Raw genomic sequence first — 5,801 nt, 5'->3', positions numbered from 1 at the left:
AGATCGCTAGCCACTACGCATTCTTTATTTTCTCTCCTTGTTTCTTTCTATGTTCCTTTCTGTGGAAGAGCGTAGGCTCGAAACGTTACAGACTCTTTCACTTCCCGAGCGTTAAACTAATACATATGTTTGTTGTCTATACCACCTGCCTTCGTCTTTTGTTTTTTTTGTGAATCCCACCCCCAGTGGTTGAATATATTCTTTAATCCACCATTTCGTCAATCGCAGCTGTTTCCAAGTTTTCAACTAAATTGCAAACTGTTAATAGTTTTAAAGTCGACTCCTCCTCAGCTACACTTTGACATAAATAGTTTGAGATTTGATTCAGTAGAAAAAATTTACATCAAAATATCTGCGACCTCAAGGGGGTCAGTAAGGCACCTATTCGCCTTCAATTAACATAAACTTGTTAATTTTAAAATAAGAGTATACTTTTCTTAGACTCAAATGATAGAAAAATGCATGAGGAATTCAGAGTCCTTAGTCGCATTGAACAAAAATTAGTAGAAGAAAAGTTATGGGATGAAATGCCACGAAATTTCGTGTCAGTAAGTAAGGGAGGAAAGAAGTAACGCTTAGCAATAAGAATAAAGAATATAATGCTAAAATGAATATTTACGCTCCTAGGTGCCGAGCTGGCAGAAACGTTAGTGCGCCGGGCGAATTGTTTAACGGTATTTCGCCTGTGTTTATGTTCAAATTCCGCCAAAGTCAACTTTTCCGTTTCGCCATTTCGGATGTATTCAATTTGACGTACAGAATATCTAAATAATTTTTTAACGTTAAACTCTTTGAAACTTTCGATACTAGTAGAATGTGTTAAATACAACCGGGATTACTCTTAACGTTTTTGGCAAAATTTTGCATTTTAGAAGTTATTTCGTCACAAGTTAGAGAGTGACAATGGACAAATTCGTGTTTAAGTGCCAATACACGAAACTCTCAGCTTTTGAGTTATTCTCTAATTTCTGCCGATGATATATATGCATATTATACATATATGTGTAAAATAATCTCATCTCGCAATCGACCAATGAAAGACCCTCTACATGGTCACTTGATACGCTAAAAATAGTAGCCAATGTATCCCGCTACTCAGTATTTTATAAGTTAAAATCCTAAATTATTAATTGACACATTATTAATTATCGTATAACAGCAATTCCTGGAAAAATCATGGATTACATGGGAACATGTGAGCACGAAAAGTAATACTCTTAAGATTATAAACTTGGAAAAGTACAGGACACCTGTATACTTTTACACCTGTAAAAGTATAGGACAAACTATTACTTCAAGTAAAGAATAAAAAGCTTTTTACTTCAAATATTGCAGCTAAAATTACAATGTGAATATTAAAAAAAATATTTTATTATAGTTTACAAATAACACTATACTTATTTAAGTAGAATTTGGCTAATTTACTAACTTAAATACAGAAAAAAGTGACTAATTCGACAAACATATACATTAGCTGAACTGTTTTGTACAATAAATTTAAAAGATGAGAACTATAAATTAGAAGAAGTAGCATTCTTTGCTGCAATATTTTAAGTAAAAAGGTTCTTATTCTTTAGTTTGTCCTATACTTTTACAGGTGTAATAACTTGTCTTGTACTTTTCCTGGCATATAATCTTAAGAATATTACTTTTGATGCTCGTATTTTACCAGAGTTTATTTTAAGCCTGGTACTCATTCTATTGGTCTTTTTTTTGCCAAACCACTGACTTACGGGGAGAGGACAACAAAAACACTAAGTATCACGCGGTGGTTGGGGACAAACATAGACCTAAAGACACACACACATATATGTGTGTGCGCATGTGTGCGTGTGCGTGTGCGTGTGTGATGTATGTGTTTATGTGTATGTGTGTGTGTGAGTGTTTATGTATGTGTGAGTGTGTGTGTGTGTGGATGGGGTGGGTCGGGGTGTTTGTGTGTGCATTTTATTGTGTCTTTGTGCTCTACCACCGGTGACAACTTGTGCTGGTGTATTTACGTCCCTGTAATCTAACCATTCATTCAAAAAGAGAGATGGAATAAGTAACAGCCATCCACAAAATAGTGTTACTTGGGATCCATTGATCGGTTAAAACCCTTTGAGGTGGTGCTGCAGTAAAGCCGTAGTCAAATACTGAGACAAGTATAAGATAAAAGAAAATTGCACATACTGCAAGACTATCCATCCGTAACGATCCTTTCCAAGGAGCAGCAGTGACCATACGACTCGAAATATATATTGGCGCAGCCGTTGGCAGAAATACATAAGGCGCAGAGACAAAAAGCTAAAAAACTTGCTTCCGATGCGGTAACATTTCAGTCAACCAGCCTTCTAAGACGAGCATATTATTTTTCAGCCCCGAAAGTATAGAAGACATGTTGATATAGAAACAGAACATATCAGATCCTTCTCTCCAATGCTTTAACGACTTTTTACTATTACATTTGCGACTATATAATATAATTTCAATCCAGCCGATGCTGAAATTTCTCCTCATTCTTTCGGTGAAAGTAAAATATGGTACCAATGATAATGCTGAGCTTGATAAAGTCTGTAACTCCATATTGGCCTTTTGGATTTTTAAATATCATTATTTTATAAGAATACTTCCAATTGATATGCAATATATAATTACGCGCGCGTAAAAGCAACAACCCACTAATCCACACATACACACACACAATACACTCTTTCCAGCGTATTGAGTTCTATAGCAGATAATGCCTGCACTATGTCATATATATTATTGATACAGTATACTGCTGTTGCAGTTTATATATACATGTATATATATATATATATATATATATATATATGTATATATATATAGTCCTTGTACAGTTGTACATGTGCGTGTCCTTTCCGGTGAACTTTCTTTACACACACTCTCCTATATTTGCACATAAGTAGACACAGAGGTGCGCACATTCATAGACAAATACATTCACTACTTATAGATTTATAATTCCATGCACCGATAATTGAAAATTGTCAGTAACCTATAAATAGTTATAGATGTTAATGGTATTATGAATCTTTCAGGCGTTCTTCTCCCATCTGAAAGTTTACCGACCAATTTACAATTACTATACATTGCATGGTGTATATATTGGTTAAATCAAATATCTGTAACATAATGGAATTAAAGCAGGGTTACAGACGAAAAAAGAATGTTATAAATAAGATAAATCTGATTAGATCAAATCTGATATAACAATTTAGTATAGCCATAATTATATTATCAATGGAATATATAACATTTCCATCTTCATTGAGTTTAAGGTATTCGAAGCAAAGTGTTTGCATTTAAGACACTTATCTCAGGTAATGTCATAAATAGCCGTGATTACAGTACAGTTTATATATAGAAATATATTACATTATATTACACTAGGAACAAAAATAATATACTTCAGAGTGGTGTATTAGCATACAATGAAACTACTAAAGTGAACTCGAACATGGTCAATGAGCTTTCAATAAACAGCAACCCAAACTTCTCGGGGCATAAATGATCTTGATTATTGGGACTGTCTCAAAATATTGAAACTTTATCCTCTCCAGTGCCGCCGTGATCGCTACATCATTTGCAAAATATGGAGATAATACCACAAGCACTGCCCAAAGGAGGTTAACTTTAGATTCAGAATTCATCCAAGGCCGGGGCCACGTGCCATACGTCCCCTAAACGATTCAGGATCACAACACATAAATTCACTGCAATAATATTTCTTTTCCTAACAGGCCCTGTTCTATTAACATCCTAAAACAAATCAAAAAAGAAAAAGATTCCATCACCTTCAAACGAAAGCAGATAAGCCACTTATAACTGGTTACATTACTCCCTAATTGAATGGGCCATGATATCATAAAACATGACTTAAAAACGACCTAAAGGATCCTATCAAGTGGTGCTATTATGTTACATATGCTCTGGTTCGATGTTTAGCCGAAACATCTAAGCACACATGATCGTCTTGAACAAAAAGGATACGTTAAATGTTGCATATTATTGCCATATCGGTAAATGATTACAAATATTTTAGTAAGTTGCATATAATTACGTAATCTTCAATGAAAATGCAATCTGATATTACTGATACGAAATATACAATTTCAAAGACATATAGTATTTCAGAAGTCTGAATTCTCCACTAAATGACTCAATGGAATTTGATCGTCTACTTACACGGTTGTGGTTTCCATGAGTCTACTTATTTATCTTTGGTTTATACATTTTTACTTATTCATCTGGAATGCCTACTCATTGAAGTTTTCCATGGAGCTGCTTATTTATGAACTTTTAAGACAAGAAATGAAAGTTGAATTCTCTCATAGTTTGAAGCCACGAGCAGAGGGGCAAAAGCAGGAATGATTTTCAAGTATTTCTCAAAAGTATAAGTAGCGTAGATTAACTGACACGTATCGACCAACTGTTTGCTTTCCTCGACATTTATAACAACGAAAGCTATGATGTCTAATTGTTTATTCCTCACATGAGCAAAATATGACGAATTTTGAGTGAGTGGTGTATTGTCGATTCAATAAATTTCAGTAAATATGTGGCGTTTTTTTTTATTGATTCCAAACAAGTAAAAGTGAAATATACAAAACTGAATATTGCAAATTCAAGATCTGACTTTTAGGCAAGTGCCTGACATTAAGGTCCCTTTGAGTAACGTCAATACGCACATCACCTCAGGACACACAAAAACATTATTTTTAGCAATTTTATTAACTGATTTCTCTTGACATACACCATCTTTATTTTTGTTAGGTTCTAGTTTTTCTTACATATTGCAAGTCATTTAGTTCAGTATCCTTTCTGCGCACACACGTGCGCACTTAAACCCAAATCTAAACTACACGAACACAAGCATACAGGTACAGACACACTTACACACTTACTCGCAAGAAAAACAACTGTATACACTCAGACATACACATTCATATAAAAACTATTGCACATTCACTCATGAGCACCAACTTACACACACTGATATATACACGCGCATATCTACATATTGAATCATACATACACTTTCCTTCACAAACGCACGTACATTCGCTAAAAATATACACAGAATCACCCATACAGACACAAATGCGCGCACATTTATACACACATCACACATACATTCACTTACAAATCCACATACATTCATCCCCGAACCACATTCACTTGAAATAACACACACACACCCATAAATACCCACACATACACCAACTCAAAGACAGATTCGCCCACATAGACAGATTTTCTCACAAATACAAATTCACTCACTCTTTCTTTGAGTTGAAGTGGCAGACATTAGTGAAGTCGATTCATATCGATTATAGCTATTGGTTATAGATGTTTGGTTATGTGCCAATATTAAAAATCAATAATGGTTTCTTCCTTCTTATCTCGGTAAAAAAGGTTGTTGAGGTTTGTGTATTGCGGTGGATGGGGGAGTCAAGAGAAACTTTAAACTGTGTTGTATTATCTGCTTGCATGGATTTTAGGTTTTGCATAACAACGTTGGTCACAAGATAGATATCAATATTATTTAATAGGTTTAGGGTGACGTAGGAGAAAGGGAAAGAATAATAAGCTTGTTTTTCATTTCCTTTGGGGTCGGTGAAATGTGCGCTAGCAATAAACCGGAGTTGAGCCAACGTCTAAAAGATGCTTTCCTATAAAACTCAACCTTTTAAGTTGTAAAGAACTCGACATTAACTGATTTTTGTTGGGAATCAATACGCTGGAATTGATGAGAGATCAATACACACAGCTCTAATCTGTTCCCATTGATACGG

Source organism: Octopus bimaculoides, chromosome 7, assembly GCF_001194135.2.
Source record: "Octopus bimaculoides isolate UCB-OBI-ISO-001 chromosome 7, ASM119413v2, whole genome shotgun sequence".
In the NCBI taxonomy this organism is placed as follows: domain Eukaryota; kingdom Metazoa; phylum Mollusca; class Cephalopoda; order Octopoda; family Octopodidae; genus Octopus; species Octopus bimaculoides.
This window is presented reverse-complemented; position numbering follows the sequence as displayed.